Source organism: Canis aureus, chromosome 15 (genome assembly GCF_053574225.1).
Source record: "Canis aureus isolate CA01 chromosome 15, VMU_Caureus_v.1.0, whole genome shotgun sequence".
In the NCBI taxonomy this organism is placed as follows: Eukaryota; Metazoa; Chordata; class Mammalia; order Carnivora; family Canidae; genus Canis; species Canis aureus.
The window spans coordinates 36,827,256-36,846,087 of NC_135625.1; the positions used below are offsets into that span (position 1 = coordinate 36,827,256).

The 18,832-nt window shown below is 35.5% G+C and overlaps 1 long non-coding RNA gene across 2 annotated transcripts; it reads right to left on the reverse strand.

Annotated features, from left to right (window-relative positions):
- Positions 1 to 1,403: 1,403 nt before the first annotated feature.
- LOC144284522 (uncharacterized) lies at positions 1,404 to 17,852 on the reverse strand. 2 transcript variants are annotated; one of them, XR_013352955.1, is made up of 4 exons: positions 16,655 to 17,852; positions 15,179 to 15,221; positions 12,460 to 12,688; positions 1,404 to 1,702 (listed from the first exon to the last, which is right to left on the reverse strand). It is a non-coding gene; the product is annotated as an uncharacterized LOC144284522 (long non-coding RNA). The 2 variants fall into 2 exon arrangements; XR_013352954.1 differs by lacking the exon at positions 15,179 to 15,221.
- Between the last annotated feature and the right edge of the window lie 980 nt (positions 17,853 to 18,832).

Here is an 18,832-nt window from a genome sequence, read left to right on the forward strand (position 1 = left end):
CTACTCACTAGATGGCCGGTGATACTCCTCCAGCTCCCACCATGTGACAAACGAAAATTTCTCCAAACACAGCCAAATGTTTCTTGAGGGACAAAGTGGCCCTTGGTTGAGAACCACTTCACTGAGGGAAAATTAAGCTTTGCTCGTCCCTTCTTGCAAGCCAAGCTAGTTAGAAGACTCATAGGACCAAAAGCAAAGGTGATAGTAGCATTTTGAACTTCCATATTTAGATAGAAATTTTTAAGAGAAAATTTTAGATAGAAGCCCAAAATGTGGCATACAGACAAAGAATAAACCACAAGACAGGGAGAGATATATGGACACTAGTGACTGTCAATCTATTCTCATCATGAATGTGCCTCTCTCAAGCGATGGTGATAGAATCTAAAGCAAAGGCATTCACAGTACTCACCTTTTTTTTTTTAGGTTTTGTTTATTTATTTATTCATGACAGAGAGAGAGAGAGAGAGAGAGAGAGGCAGAGACACACACAGGCAGAGGGAGAAGCAGGCTCCTCAGGGAGCCACTCAGGGAGCCTGACGTCGGACTTGATCCCTGGTCTCTAGGATCAGGCCCTGAGCTGAAATTGGCGCTAAACTGCTGAGCCACCTGGGCTGCCCCAGTACTCACCTTCGATTTCATTGAAAGGCCTGAGAAAAGATTAATTGGAAAGATAATAGAATCAAAAGAATGAGAAACACTAAAATAGCCTAACAATGCACTGGGCACCTAATTGGTTTTGTAAACATATGTATTGATTGATAAGCTGATTGGTTTAATTTTTAAATAGAATTAAACTATGTAGTTTCAAACTTCACTTTATGAAATAAACATGTTTTCCTCCTATCCAAATCCAAAATAGTTTAAGAGTAAAATTTTGATCTTCCTTGCCCACTTTGCTCCGATACTATTGCTGCTCTTGCTAAGTGCCACTTCTCAAGATTGTCATTGTCAGTGTCCTTCACTATAGAGAGGGTACACCTTGCTTTACAAGTGTCCACTTCAGTAATATCTCAAGGCAAAAAATGCTATTTCAGTTTGATTGAGCAATAATGGCTTCAGAATTTAGTATTAGTTATAAGATTCAGATTTAAGAATATATTTATATTTTATAAAAATAAATATTGGCTGAAATACATAAAGGAAATTTCTAGCTATAAAATAAGAGTTAAGCAATTGATAGAAAAAAGTGAAATACAGCTAAAGCTCCTTTTGTGTATGTGTATTTGAGTGTGCCTTTCCTTTACTGAGGGAAGAATAATAGTATGTGTGTGGTTTAGCAAAATAATATTTATTATTGAAGAACTGTTTGACAGGTAGCTTGTGTGCAAGAGTGCAAGTGGGAGGCACAGTGGCTGACACAGACCCTTGCTTATAAGTCACAGAGGCCATCTCAAACTGGCTTAATCATAAAGGAAATTTATTAGAAATATTCTCAGGTGCTGCATGAAATCCATAGATATTATTAGTAACCAAGACTCAGGAAGACAGAACTAGAGTGGAGGAACCCAGTGCTGGTGTGTAGAGGACCACTGGGGGAAGGCTGATCCTCTGATGTCAGCCATGCTGCAGCATGGGCTAAAGGGAGCCAGACATGTGTATGAGTGGCACTCAAGCTTTGAACTGTAGTTTTGCCACTCAGCAGCTGTAAAGTAAGCCTTTGGCAAATTACTTGATCCCCTCGTATTCCAGTTCTTTCCATCTGCAAAATCAGAATAAAAACAACACAAACCTCATAGAGTTGTTTTGCTCATTAAATAAAATAATATGTGTGCAGTGCTATAACAGCACCTGTACATCTCAAGAACAAGCTATTATTATAATGATCATGATGCATTATGAGTAAGGTATCTTTCCACGAGGCAGACAATGCATGGGGCTTGGAAGTATTGGAAATGAGAGAGGAATCTGATATAAAAGTCTGCTAAAATTCCTAAAAGATTTAAGCAATTTATATTTTATCTGATAGTTAAAGTTACGAAATTCTATACTTATATATAGTCTTTTTTATGATTGCAACAGACTGTAATACAGTAATTTTTCACCCTAAAGAATGAGGAGATGAAAGAAATTAAAAGGAGTATGTCATGGTCCAGTAAAATGTGGTTGAGAGAGAGTCCCATCACTTTACCTCCTGATGTCCAATGACTCAGAGGGCCAGGACTCCCACCCCTAGAGTCTGTCTCACAAAAGCCTTTGTGGGGGCTGGTGCAAGGTGAATGGTGGTTTGCACCCATACATGATGCCTCCCAAGGGCAATTATCTATCTTCATTGTCATCATGATCCACTACCCACTTACTTCAGAGCATAGCTCAGGGCATATTTATTTAATAAAAACTAGGTACTATAACAGGCATTTCATCCTCTTAACTTTGTGAAGGATGTATTATTGTCTATATTTACTGGCAATGAAGCTGAAGCTCAGAGAGAATGAACTCTCCAAGATCATAAAATTGAGCAGTAGAAGCAAGGTTGAAGCTTTCTTCACCTGTAATATTTTGCAACAATTTTTTTTCTAGAAGAAAACAAAACAAAACAAAAAAACAAAAGGAAAACCCTCCTGCTGTTTCTCAGTGCAGTAAGAAGTCATTAGACAGACTGACATTGCAGTATCAGCAAAGATCTCATACCCATTCGCCTTTCAAACTTCCTGTCCCACCTGTTTCTTGTGCTTGTTTTGTCTCCAGCCAAGCCAGACTGTTCTTGCTGAGCTCTTGAAATCGCTACGTGTCTTGTCTTCGCTCTGGTTTCCACTGCCTAGAATAATCCTCCACCTACACATGTCTTTTCCCATCAAGATTTTTCTGACCTTCAAACTAAAAGTGTTTTTTCCCCTTAATAATGAGTGTACATATTCTTTGTATGTCTATTAAAGTATTTTTAATTTCTTACTTATACAATGACAATTGATCTGACATTTTTAATCCCTGGAAACTTCTTAAAAGAAGGAATCACATCTTATACATCACTGTGATGCTTAAGATAATAAAGTTTCTGCAACCTCTAACAGTTTTGAAGACAGGGGCATACTCAATCACTATTAGTGAGAGAATGAGCATAAAAGATCACTTAAAGGGATGTTAACTAACTGGTAAAAGAGTGAAATGTATTTTTGAATGCTTGGTTGGGTATGGGATATGATAGTTTAATGGCTAGGTAATGTCCTCTGGGTATGATATGTGATTTGAGTCAGCATATACAAGTCTGGAACACAGAGGTGGAAAGAGAATAAATTCTCTCACGAGAACATCTAATGACCTACTAGAAGTTTTTTGCTTCTCATTCTCAAAACTTTGGGTTCCTTTTAATTAGAAGTCTTAGTGTCCAAAAAAGGAGAAACTTCTAGGTGACCCAGCAAGCATTTCATTGACCTGGTAAGTCAAGACTGATGCCTGGCCACTTTGGGCTTCTCAAACAGATTACGTGTTGGCTGGATGACAAATTCTGACTATCCAGGGGATACAGTTACTGATACACAATGGGGCACAAAGGAGTATGTTTATAATCCAAGATATTCTCTGGGGGACCTCTTATTATCCCCATATTTCATGGTAAGAAACCACAATAACAAAATATAATCAAAATTATTAAAAGTACAGACCCACCAGAATAAGAACCATCTGGGGCACTGGCTGAATAGAAAGGAAAAATGAAATGAGCAGTGGAGAAGGAGAGCTACAAATTGCAGTTGTAGACTTATGACCAGTTACAAAAATGAGAACCAAATTATTTATGCACATTTTTCATTGTTTCAGTATAGATAATACACTTTGTGTATGAAACACACACATACACACATACAAATTACCAGTTCTTTCTCCCTTCTTCAATTTACTTTGTATCTGATATAAGATGTGTTAATAGAGGGTGATGCATGAAAGTGTCAAATTACTGTACTGTACACCTGAAACTAATATAACACTGTAAGTTAATAACTGGATTAAAATAAACACTTTTAGCAATTAAAAAAATAGAATGTGTTAATAATTGTTAACTCTCTAACTCAGTTTTTAAATTAATGATATCAGAAAGACTGTAAATTACTAGAAGGATTATAACTTACTAGAAGAGTAATATCACTCAGGGTGAGTAAAGTGGCATATATAACTTCATGTGTCCATTTAGTGAGAATATGAGAAGGTGTTTGTTTGTAATCAACCAGCTGCCTCCATGTTAGCCAGATGTTGTTCTTTCTTCCAGTTAAATATGGGTTAAAGGGGTGGTATGGATGCTAAGTCAACAAAGGCGTGGACTGTGCTAGGTTGTCAGATACCAACATTTCACTAGATCTTGTATGTGATGTCTATGAGAATGTGACTCCCAGAACTCAAGTGCAGAGAGCCCACTTGAGGAAGAACTCTGTGTGTGCTCTTAAATCTATCACCACATTTTACTGAGATCACACTTTCCATGAGCTACAACCAGACAGTGACTGGGTGTGGCAAGTGTATAGGCAGGCATCTTTCTGGGAGGCCTAGGATTACTCTAATGACCAACTTTGGCCTGAAGACTCCCTGATACTCTGGCAAACTTTCTTTTGACTCTATGGCAGTACCCCCTCATTTCCATCCAACCTTCTTTCTCTCTTCCTTTACTATTAATCAGAATAGCATCATGACCTGATGCTTTCCCCAGCCTTCCCTAGCTCGCTTTTTATTTTTCTCTTACAGGCATTCCCCCTAATAAATCTGTGCACTTAACTCCATCTTGGAGTCAGCTTTCTGGATGACCTACACTAATACAACCCCATCTTAAGATCTCCTTTACAATGCAGGGTAGAAGCCAGAAGATACATTTCTAAGCTATTCCTTTCCTGTATGGCTCTTTATAAAGTTTACCTATGAAAGTAACTTGCATGAATTTAGAAGGCAGAATGGAAGAGAAGTCATTATGCTTTGGAGGTCTTTGTGAGCAAATCTAGTGGCTTTACAAACCTCTCTGTGAGCTCTTTACTATGGTAAACTGGGAAAATGGTGGGATCTTTCCCAAAGACTTAAAATTTGTGGTGGTTTATCATAGTACTTTTGAAAAACACCCACTGTAGTGTTTCAGGCTGAAATTTTCAGAATTCTTCTAACTGCAATCTTCTTCCTATCAGCTCTAATCTAACTGTGGCCTCCCAGAACATCATTGCCCAAGTTAGGTAAAAAACTTAATTCCTATGTTGAAACCCTTTATTCCAGGAATGGCTTCATTTTCCTAACCATATCCACACTGATACAAGAAGATACTGAGGCTTGTAAATCTACATGATGTTTAAGATACATAGTATTTGAGCACTGAAGATGCTTTTTAACTATTAATTAAAAGAATGAAGACAGTGGTTCATTTAAAAGGACATAATTATCAATTGTCAAAGTTAGGTGAAAGTCCTGAGTACTTGATGTTTTTGACTTATCATGCTCTATTCCAGCATTTAGATAGACTCTTTTATTTGTACTCCTGCCTCTACTCCTACCCATGAGTTTTCAATCCTTCCTCTACTTCCCCTTCATTCACATTAAATCCACCAACATTCACTAGGAACTCTTCCATTCTGAACTGGACAACCACCTCCTGCTGGCTCTCTTTGGTTTCTCTATTAATGATTTGCTCTTTCCATAAAAAGCACAGTGCTTTCTCACATGGAGGCCAGCATGATTGTTCCAAACCACAGATCTGATTATGTCAAGTTCCATGCTTAACATGCTTAAATGTCTGCCCATTAGCTTCAGAATTCAATCCAATTCATTCAAAAGTTCTTAAATTGATTTCAAGACCTTGTGTAACATTTCTGTTCTTATTTAAAGCATGTTCTCCTTTACACTCTATGCTTCCACTACTCCTTTTGTGAGATTTCTCTGTGTATTTTGCTATTTCTATTTCATAAGGTTTTTCATAAGGTTTTTTTTTTCACATCATCACATCCTCCCTGAAATACCTTCCTCCTTATACACACACACTGGTCTGTGTATGCATGAAACACACATCTTTCACCTCACAATTTTACTCATGTTACAGGTTTCAGCTTAAAACTCATTTCATCAAGAAAGTCTTTCCTGACCCCCTACTAGGTCAAATGCCTATGCTATAAGTTCTCAATGTGATTGTATTTACTTTTTTTTGCAATATTTTATGTCTTTTCCATTTCAGCTTCTTGTGGGAAGAGATCAACATTCTTATACTTGCCATTATATTCACACATATTAGATATTTAATAAATATTTTTGAATAAATATATATTCCTCATATCAACAGGCCAAGTTCTTAACCTGTATTTTGACAATATGTCTATTTTCTGTATTGGGGTCCAAGAATGAGCTAATGAAAAAAAAAAAAAAAAAAGAATGAGCTAATGACAGCTCATCATCTTCAAGACAAAGTATTGAAACTGAAGAGAATGTTAACATACCCCAACTTTCTTTTTCTAGAAAACACAGTAACTAACTGGCTTATCAAGAGCCCAAATAATACAAGGAAGAATGGAAAATCATAAGAAAAATAAAGTATGTTAATATCCTTCCAGAACTTAAACCAGTGTTATCTGAAAGGACAAATTTATGTCCACAAAGCAAATTTTTGTGGATAAAGAGATAAAATTAGTAGTCTTGATTGAATTTGTTAAGGACATCCAAAGAACATTACATATAGACAAGTTTTGATAAAACAATATTGGAAGGAAGCATTGATTGTCCAGATCTTTTTGGAGCAGCAGCATGGGATTCAGATGAAGAAATGTGCCCTCCTCCAAATTATTCTCCAGGTACACACTTACCTCTTTAATGTTTATAAAATAAGCATGCATGCCCATGCCTTGAGACAAGACCTTCATACTTCCCACTGCTTTAAGATGAACTATTTTATTCTATACAATAAAAATACAATATCTATTCCATTACTAATTTCAGAAAGAGGCAGTACCTGGGAAAAGAACAATACTTCTGGCTATGCTAAAAATCCAAACAAGCAAAAAGTCACCCTTGGAAACTTCCATTGCTGGTAAATGGATTGTATTTATGTTTCATGCTTCATTTTTTTTCCTTTCCAATTGAAACATTAAGAATGTCTCAAGGCAATCTGGTCTATTTGTCTAACAATACCCCAATGTTTATATATCATTCTTTTGGACCCTGACCTCTCAAAAAAAAATCTTTTCCTTTCCCTTAGTCTTTTTTATTTTATTTTATTTTATTTTATTTTATTTTATTTTTTTAGACTTTTCACTTCAAAGTTGGCTAACATCACTGGGAAAGTCTGTTTAAGCTTACCACTCAGATAGGGTCTTAAAGCCTTGGTAAATCATATTATATACAATCCTAGTCTTATACGACCTTTTAATAAATAAAGTCAGAACTCAGAATCCCAGAAACTTAGAAATTGCCCCCCAATCTCCAGGACAGTAACCCTCAAATGTTATCTTTTCATTGAGACTATTAAAGCAACTAGTGCCACCAGTAAAGGCTTCAAAGATTTAAGAGTAGGTGATTTCTGGCTTCATTAAACTCACCTCTTTGCCAGGTACAAAACCCACATGCAGCATGGAGAGTGACTATAAACTGTTACAAATTTGATCAGGTGGTGATACTATCATGACTATAGTTCCAGAAGTGGGACCTTCTAACACAAATCAACAAGCACCTCATACTTGATATGCAGATATTGATTGAATAAATGCTTTCTTTTTAGTCCACCTCAGCAAAGATAATCAAAAGCAGTTTGTCTTCAGAAGGCAAAACCTGCGATTCACCTTCACTATCTACACATAGAGATAGGAGAACTCTCCAGTCAATTGTCTGCAAAACCTTCAAGATCTTGATGTCCTATAGGAGACTACATTCATCCATTACATTAAGGACAATTTTCCCAATCTGCCCTGGTTATTTCTTGCCATTATCCTATATGTTTAAGTAAAGCACATTGATATCAAAAGATGAGAGATAAACCCAACGAAAGTGCAGAGCCTGCTGCATTGGTGAAGTTACTAATGGTCCACTGACAAACAGCTTGACCAAAACAACAACAATAACAACAAAAGCCTTTTAAAGTAGGAATCAGGTCTCTACCGCTGTATTAACCATCAAACAGAAAAAGGCACAGAATTTGGGGGAGTGTCTTTGGATTTTGGAAGACAACATAGGCTAATTTGAATGTGTTGTGCTGTCTAATTTTCTAGGTAACCTAAAATTCTAAATGTTTTGAATGGGATCTGGAGAAAGAGGAAACTGCAGCAGAATGAGGCTATAATGTAAGTTGTCCTATTATTTGCATCTTATGACCCAGTAGACCCAATAGTGTCAGAAGCTATTTGTGGAACATAGAGATGACTTACAGAGTCTATGGCTAAGCTCCCTACAATTTTTGAGTAAGGCAGTACTGGTTCCTGTAGATATGTCTTCTTTTGAAGAGCAACTGCTAGATTACTACTTGGCTCTGGTAGAGACTGAATACCTAACAATGGGACATGGAGAGTATCCCTAAAATGCTATTCAAGAATAAGGTGGTATCTCAAGAAACAACAGGTGTTGATGAAGATGTGGAGAAAAAGGAACACTTGTGCACTGTTAGGGGGAATGCAAACTGGTGCAGCCACTGTGGGAAACAGTATGGAGGTTCCTCAAAAAATTAAAAATAGAACTACCTTGTGATCCAGCAATTGCATTACTGTGTATTTACCCAAAGACTAACACAACACCAATTCAAAAGGATACATGCACCTTTATGTTTATAGGAGCATTATTTACAAGAGCCTAGATATGGAAGCAGGTAAAGTGTCCATCAATTGATGAATGGGTAAAGAAGAAGTGGTGTATATACACAATGAAATATTATTGGGCCACAAAAAAGAATGGAAATCTTGCCATTTGCAATGACATGGATAGAACTAAATAGTATAATGCCAATAAAAATAAGTCAGTAAGAGAAAGACAGAAACCATATAATTTCACCCAGATGCACAATTTAAGAAACAAGTAAACAAAGGAGGAAAAAAAGAGAGAGAGACACACACACATACACAAAGCAAGAAACATACTCAATTACAGAGAACATAACTGTTGGTTACCTGAGAAGAGGGGAGTGGAGATAGGTTAAAAAGATAATGGGGATTTAGGAATGCACTTCTTGTGATGAGCACTGGATCATGTATGGAAGTGTGAATCACTCTATTGCACACCTGAAACTAATATAACACTATATGTTAACTGGAATTAAAATAAAAACTTAAAATCACCTCCCTTCAAAAAATAAAGGGCATACTGCTCATACTGTGCCAAAGCTGAGTGCCCAGGCTGCCATCAGAAGAAGGCAACACTAAGCCCCAGTATAGCATTAGAAAGAGCACCTATCTGGTTGCAGATTGATTCCATCACAGAACAGGTAGTAATTTGTTCCAATTAGGACCTAGGGTTATAGTGTTGTCCTACAAAGTGTAGCATATTTCTTTCATGTGTGGGCAACATATAGTTATGGCTACCCACAGTCAAAGTGAATTGGTCCTGGTATCAAGAAACCCAATGGAAGAAGTCAATTTAATACCTAACACTTAAGGAATTCCTCTTGCCCTTCCCCATTAGCTTGAGAACAGTGGATTTGGAGGTTTTAGTGCCTAAAAAAGAGGTGATTCTGTTGGGGAATATAATCATGTTTCTGTCTAAATTTTAAAGCTGAGACTGTCTCATAGCCATTTGCAGCTTCTCATGCTGCTTAACCAACAAGTAGTAAAAGTAATCACTCTGCTGGCTGAGATGACTCACTCAGTTTACTAATAGAGAATTAGATATGTCAAGGACTTATCACCAATATCAAGAAGATTCATTCAGATGCCTTTTAAATAATCATATTAATTAATAGAAAACTGAGGCAAACCAATAAGATCAGGACTGCTGAGGACTCAACTGCTGTGGAGATTATGGTTGGGTTCATCCTACCTGGTAAATAATGCCATCCAAAGGAAATGCTGATAGAGAGCAATGGGATCATGGAATTAGTGGGAAAAAAAGAGGAAACTTTGACTTTGGGTTCCCCCAATGATAACCAACTATGGGAAATCATCTGGTAGAGGTTTAATGTCCCTGCATCTTTTCCTATCAGGCCAGCAATTGATAGAAGTTACATTCCTCAACTGAGGGGAACATCTCCTTTCTGGCAGCCCTCTCTTACAGTTATCTCTCTCCCCTAGGTTTCATAACCGTTCCCTCCCGTGACTCTTTCAATGGGTGGAACGACTTCATCAACTCCTGATAGTCTTCATAACCTTGTCAACATCTTTGAAGACAGTCTGTCACTTAAATTATCTTCAACTGTACTTTTTGAATGTGCCATGTATTTCCTACTCTGATTCTGACTTGAATAAATTCCATGCTCCTTCCATCCTGGGATTCTTTGTTTCTTTTCGGTTCTTGTTCTCTTTTATCTCCAGGTTTACTTAGGCTTTTTCTCTTGCCTAAAGATTATCCTCCAATCACACTATTAAATATACCATGATTGTATATCCTTCCCTGAACTTTAAACTGAGCATGTAGAATGGATACCTTCATCTTACCTATTCTCATAGCTCCAGCACCTCCCATAGAGCTAAGCATATAATAGTACTCTGGAATAAATGATTCTATGCTCGCAACTGCCCCATCCAGAAAAATGTTGCCTTAGGCCTATTTTTTTTTTCACAAAAGGGTTTTGCAAAGCTAAACGTTGATAATTCATTTTTCTTTCCTGTCCTGATTTCATCCATTATATTCTCAATTAAACTGAAATTACCTTATTTGCTCTAGAGGCAAATGTTTCTCTGCTTCCGTGACCAACATAAACTTATAGGACAAATAGGATACATGATGATCCATGGAATGCAGAGTAGGTTCTAAATTTTCTGGGCTTCCAAATTAGAGATAAAAAGCAATGTGTTACACTGGTTTCAGCTCAAATGTGTAAAAGGCATGCTCATACCTACAGCAAACTTTGGAGTTTTGGAGTCAAAAATTCATGGGAACACGTAAGTAAGATATTCCTGAGAGCTGCAGTCTTAAAGGAGTCCCCAGATTTTGTACGTTTTACCTCCAGGAATCTACTAGTTTCTCAAAGTGAAGATCTAAGAAAGATTCTCTCATAGTGCCAGGAGGAAACTAGTCAATGTGAAATACCCTCTAAGAGTATTCTCCATACAAAGACCTTCTCTTCAGGAAAAAAAAATCTAACCAAAGTCTTATCTGAAATGAGGGAAGAACATTGCTGCCACTTCCTGCCCTCTAGCTTTCCTGTCTAATCTAAGGGAAGAACAGAGCTATAAAATGGAGAAATACTTGTGAAAGTTACAAACCTGAGACCCAGGCCCTTGAAAACAAGATGAAACATAAGATTATATAATGCTTTCTCTCCCCTACTAATCCCTACTAACCATTCGTGATAAAAACTCTCAACAAACTAGTAATAGGGGGGATTTTCCTCAACTTGTTAAAGAACACACACACACACACACACACACACACACACACCCCTATAGCTAACATTACACTTAATAGTGAAGTACTGGTTACCTTTCCTATTAAGATCAATAACAAGGCAATGATGTCCTCTCTTATTTTTATTCAGTGTAATACTGGAAGGCCTAGTTACTGCAATCAGATAAGAAAAAGAAATAAAACATGTTGATAGATTGACAAAGAGCTAGTAAAACTCTCATTTGTCCGAGATGATGGGATTGTCTATGTAGAAAATCCCAAGGAATCAACAAATATACTCCTGAAACATTACCAAATATAGCAAGGTTGTAGGATATAATGTTTATTTACTAACATCAATCGCTGTATCATATGCCGCCAATAAACCATTAAAATTTTAAATAAAAGAAAAATACCATTTTGAACATAAAGACTCCTAACTCTGGGAAACGAACTACGGGTGGTGGAAGGGGAGGAGGGCGGGGGGTGGGGGTGATTGGGTGACCGGCACAGAGGGGGGCACTTGACGGGATAAGCACTGGGTGTTATTATGTATGTTTGCAAATTGAACACCAATAAAAAATAAATTTATTATTAAATAAATTAATTAATTAAATAAAATATCCTAAATGGGAAAAAAAAACACACGAAAAATTAATTCTTTAAGTATAAATCAAACAAAATATGTCGATGATCTATATGTGGAAAACTATAAAACTCTGATATAAGAAGAATAAAAATTTATCTGAATAATTGAAGACATATTTTTGTGGCAGTCGAGAAAATTAAGGCCATTCCACCTTAAGTTCAGCGTTAGCACAAGTAAAGACATCTCAGGCCCCTGTGAATAAGAGCTGAAATTTACCTTGCTTCAGTTACAGGAAAAAACAGCTTACAGCTTAACGCCCTAGAAAGCCCCATATTAGAATGAGAACAGAGCTCAATGCCCTTGAAAGCCCCATATCAGAATGTAAACAGAACTTGAGAATTTCCTCCCCGCTTCTGGAGGTCCCCTAGACCAGTCCATAAAACTAAGCTGGAACCCACCTCAGGGTCCAAGTCTCAGCTCCATTGAGTCGGGTATACTTGGACCCAAGCTTGAGCTTGTAAATAAACCCTTGTGTTTTTGCATCGGTGTCGGCTCCTTGGTGGTTTCTCAGATACGTAATCTTGGGCACAACATTTTGTGTTCATGGATTGGAAGACTCAATATTATTCGGATGTTGATTTTTTCCCAACTTGATCCAAAGATTATATGTAATCCCAATAAAAATTCCTGTAAGATATTTTTAGATATTAACATTAACTGATTTTAAAATTTATATGGAAAGGCAAAAGGCCTAGAATAGCCAGCACAATACTGAAGAAGAACATAGTTGGAGAGCTCACATTACCTTGATTCCAAGACTTAGTACAAGCCTCAGTAATCAACGCAGTATGGTACTGGTGAAAGAATACACACATAGACCAATAGAACAGAATATTCATCTAAATGGAGAAATACTTGTGAAAGTTACAATCCAAATGTAGTCAACTAATGTTTAACAAAGGAGCATGGATAAGTCAATGGAGAAAGAATAGTCTTTTCAACAAATGGTCCTGGAACAAGTAGATGCCAAATTAGACAAAAGAGAAAAGGGGAGAGGGGAGAGGGACTAAAGAAAGATCTTACACCTTTCAAAAATTAACTTGAAATGGATCATAGGCCTAAATGTAAAATCCAAGCTATATAACCTCAAGAAGAAAACATAGGAGAAAATTTAGGTGATATTAGGCTTGCTGATGCGTTTTTGCATACAGCACCAAAACCAAGATTGAAGACAAAAGAAAGTAGGACTTTATAAATTTAAAAAAAAAAAACAAAAACAAAAACAAAAAAAACCTATGCTGTGTGAAAGATACTATTAAGAGAATGGAAATATGAGCCACAGACTGAGAGAAAATATTTGCAAAACACATATCTGACATAGGACTTATATCCAAAATATACAAAGAACATTTAAAACTCAACAGTCAGAAAGCAAACAACCAAATTTAAAAAATGGGCAAAAGTCATGAGCAAACACATCACCAGAGAAGATATACAGATAGCAAATAAACATATGAAAAGATTTTCATCATCATTTTTGTTAAGAAATTGCAAATTAAAACAACAAACAATATACCACTAAAGCCTATCAAAATGGCTAAAGAAAAAAAGACTATACCAAATACTGGCAAGGATGTACAGTATAGTAATTCATAGGAATTCTCATTTGCTACTAGTGGAAATGCAAAGTGGTACAATCACTTTGGGAAATATTTTGACAATTTCTTACAAAGCTAAACATAGCTTTATCATATGATCCAGCAATCATGCTCCTAGATACTTACCTAAGTGATGTGAAAACTTCTGACCACACTAAAACTTGCACTTGAATGTTTATAGCAGATTTATTTATAATTAGCAAAACCTAGAAGCAAGCAAAATGTGCTTCCAAATGTGAATAGATAAGCAAACTGTAGTATGCCTGTATAATTGAATGCTATTCGGCAATAATAAGAAATTAGCTAGCAAGCCACAGAAAAAGATGAATAAATCTTAAATACATAATGTTTAAGTGAAAGAAGTCAGTATGAAAAGGCTACATGCTGTATGATTTTAATTATATGACATTCTAGAAAAGCCAAACCAATAAAAGAGCACAAAACCATAAAAAGATCAGTAGTTCCAGGAGTTTGGGGAAAGGGGAAAGAAGGCAGGGGACTAAATAAGTGAAGCACAGGGGACTTTTTAGGGGGTTGAAAATATTCCATGTGATATTGTAATGATGAATACATGATAATATGCAACTGCCAGAACTCATAGAACCGTATAGCACTTAAGGTATGCAAATTAAATAAGCAACATGTAGGGGGTCAGGAGAATCCCAGGATGGAATGCAGAATGCGACAAAACAATCTAACTCTATTACAAATGTATGAAACAACCTCACTCTAGGGAATGGGGGAAACTGCTGATGTAAGTAACTGGAAATGAGTAGAATATGTCAAACTAAAGGCAAAAGAAGATATACCTAAGAATTGTATTCCAGATGATAAAATTGTCCCATGATGATATAAATTGATCATTGATACTTCCTCTTGCAAACTAGAATTACACAGATAAGTAAATGGACAATGGATAGTTGGAAAATAAAGAGTTGGAGATAAAGAGGTTCCCAGACAAACAAAAAATAAAGGAGTTAATTATTCATGATTACTAAACTAGGCCCACAAGAAATATTAAAGGGGAACCTTTGAGTGAAAAGACAAAAACTGATGGCATGAAGGTAGAAAACACAAAAGCAGTAAAAATGAGTATTTCTGGAAAACAAAATAGTCAAGGAATTCACAAAATAAAAGGATATAAAATATGGCACCATACACCTAAAATGTGAGAGGAAAGAGATAAAGAATGGGTTCAAACTTAAATGACCATCAACTTCATATAGACTGCTATATGCAGAAGATGTTATATACAAATCTAACAGTAACCACAAATCAAAAACCATTAATATGCAAAAAATAGAGAAATCTAGATAGATCACTAAAAAAAAAAAAAAAAAATCAGAAAGTCATGAAAGAAAGACAAGAAAGGACCAGAAAAATCTTTAGAAACAACACAAACCAAGTAATAAAATGGCAAAAAAAAATATATCTATCAATAATTGCTTTGAATGTAAATAGACTAAAATCTTCAATCAAAAGATAGAGTGACAGAATGAATTAAAAAAACAAGACCCACCTATATGTTGCTGACAAGTGACTCATTTTAGACCTAAAGCCATCTGCAGATTGAAAATGAAGGGATGAAGAAACATTTATCATGCAAATCATTGTCAAAAGAAAGCCAGAGTAGCAATACCTCTACCAAACAAAATAGACTTTAAAACAAAGACTGCAATAAGAGACAAAGGAGGATACTATATGATATTAAAGAGGATAATCCAACAAAAAGATATAACAATTGTAAAAATTTATGCAGCCAACATGGGAACACCCAAATATATAAGAGTTAATGACAAACAGAATGGAACTAATCAATGATAATAGACGATCCAAACAGAAAATCAACAAGGAAACAATGAATGACATACTGGACTAGATGGAGTGAACATGTATATTCAGAATATTACATCCTAAAAAAACAGAATACGTAGTCTGTTCAAGTGCACATGGAAAAAGATCAGAATTCTCCAGAATAGATCACAGGAGAACCACAAAATTCGCCTCAACAAATTCAAAATTGAAGTCATAGCATGCATCTGTTCTGACCACACACTATGAAACTAGAAATCAACCACAAGGAAAAGATCTGGAAAGATACAAATACATGGAGGTTAAATAACATGGTACTAAACAATGCACAAGTCAACCAGGAAGTCAAAGAAGAAATAAATGGTACATGGGAAAAAATGAAAATGAAAACATAATAGTTCAAAACCTTTGGGATGCAGCCAAAACGGTTCTAAAAGGAAAGTTTATAGTTATACAGGCCTACCTTGAGAAGAAAGAAAAATCTTAAACAATCTAACCTTACACCTAAAGGAGCTAGAAAACAAAAGATAAGCAAAACTCACAACCAGCAGAAGGAAGGAAATAATAAAGATCAGAGCAGAAATAAAACAATAGAAGAGGTAAATAAAACCAGGAGCTGATTCTTTGAAAACCATCAACGAAGTTGATAAAGCTCTAGCCAGACTTATCAAGAAAAAAAGAGAAAGGACCAAAATAAATAAATCACAAATGAGTGAGGAGAAATAAAAAACAACACCACAGAAATACAAACAATTATGAAGCTATGAAAAACTAAATGCCAATAAATTGGATACCTAGGAGAAATGGATAAATTCCTAGAAACATATAAATTACCAACCTGAAACAGGAAGAAATAGAAAATTTGAATAGACCAATTATCAGCAAAAAATATTGAATCAATAATTAAAAACTCCCAACAAACAAATTTGTAGGCAAACTCTACAAAACACAAGTTAATATCTATTTTTTCTCAAACTATTCCAAAAAATAGAAATGAAAGGAAACTTCCATACTTACTCTATGATACCAGCATAACCCTGATCCCGAAGCCAGATAAAGACACCATACACACACACAAAAAAAGGATCTATACGCCAATGTCTCTGATGAAAATACATGCAAAAATCCTCAACAAAATACTAGCAAAGAGAATCTAACAATACACTTTTAAAAAATCACTTACCATGATCAAGTGGGATTTATTCCTGGGTTGTGAGGGTGGTTCAGTATTCACAAACCAATCAATGTGCTACATCACATCAAAAACAGAAAAAATAAAGATCATATGGTCATTTCAATAGATGTAGAAAAAGCACTTGACAAAGTAAAACATCCTTTCATGACAAATACCGTCAGCAAAGTAGGTTTAGAGGGAACATACCCCAACATAATAAAGGCCATATATCAAAAACCCACAGCTAATATCATCCTCAATGGGGAAAATATTGAGAGTTTTTCTCTGTAGTCAGGAACAAGACTACTTTTATTAAACATAGTACTAGAAGTCATAGTCACAGAAATTAGACAAGAAAAAGAAATAAAAGGCATCCAAATCAGTAAAGAAGTAAAACTTTCACTATTTGCATATAACATTTTATTATATATATAGAAAGCCCAAAAGACTCCACCAAAAAACTGCTAGAACTGATAAATTCAGTAAAGTCACAGGATACAAAATCAATCATTGAAAACTGTTTCACTTCTATGCCCCCCCCCAAATGAAGCAGCTGAAAAAGGAATTAAGAAAACAATCCCATTTACAATTGTACCAAAAATAAGACACCTAGGAGTAAACATAACCAAAGGATGAAAGACCTGTACTCTGAAAGCTATAAAAAAAAAAAAAAAAAAAAAAACTAGTGAAAGAAGTTAAAGATGACACACACACAAGAAAGGGAAAAACATTCCATGCTTATGGACTGGAAGAACAAATATTGTTAAAATGTCTATACTACTCAAAGCAATTTACACATTTAATGTAATTCCATCAAAATACCAAAAGCATTTTTTTACAGAACTAGAACAAATAAGCCTAAAGTTTGTATGGAACCACAAAAGACTCCAAATAACCAAAGCAATGTCAAAAAAAGAAAAGCAGAGCTAGAGACATCACAATTCTGGACTTCTAGCTATATTACAAAGTTGTAGTAACTAAAACAATATGGTATTGGCACAAAAATAGTTCAATACAATAGAATAAAAAAACCCATAAACAGATCCACAACTATATGGTCAATCAGTCTGCAACAAAGCAGGAAAAATATCCAATGGGAAAAACACAATCTCTTCAACAAATTGTGTTGGGAAAACTGGACAGCAACTTGCAAAACAATGAAACTGGACCACTTTCTTATACCATACACAAAAACAAATTTCAAATGGATTAGAGACCTAAATATGAGAGTTAAGAACCATAAAAATTCTAGAATGTAACAGTCAGTAACTCCTATGACATCAGCTATAGCAACTTAAATATGTGTTCTGAGGCAAGGGAAACAAAAGCAAAAATTAACTACTCTCTCAGTCAAATAAATAAATAAATAAAATCTTTTTAAAAAAATTTAAAAATTCAAAACCAGAAAGAAAATATCACTTTATCACTGTCGTTTTCCCTTCAAAAACCCATACCCATATTCTAGTCTAATCATGAGAAGATTTTGAGGAGAATTTATAAGGTCTTTTGTGGACAAATTCTAGGTAAGGTACAGTCTACAAAAGACCTCATAAATTCTCCTCAAAATTATCAAGGTCATCAAAAACAAGGAAAATCTGAGAAACTCTTATAGCCAGGAGGAGCCTAAGAACACATGATCATTAAACAGAATTTTGCAGTGTTTTTGATGTAATCCTGGAATGGAGAAAGGACATTAAGAAAAACTAAACAAACCAAAAATTTTGCTGGAAACTTACCTTTCTCACCAAACACCTTGCCGTGCTACTCTAAACATCAGTGATCTCTCACACTGGACACTTGGTGTTAGAGTAGATTTTGAGCCACTTAACCTCTACTCTCTTTTTATCAGTATGTTGGCTCCTTAAAAAAAAAAAAAAAAAAAAAAAAAAGGATAGCAATCATCTTTGAGTACAATTGAAGGCTTAAGGTACATGGCAATTAAAATTTCTTGATTAATTCACAAAAATCATAAGTGATGTGCCCCAAGATACCTCATCAGGTCCATGAGTACATCTATCACTAAGTACCATTCTCCTGTGTGTATGACTATAGGTTTTGAGACTTACAAGATGGCAAAGACTAACTGATCTTTTCTTTCAAAGGACACCATAGCTCCCCAAAGACTAAAATATAAAATCTCAACTCATCTGTATCTTCACAAACTAAGTTCTGCAACCAACTTTGGTC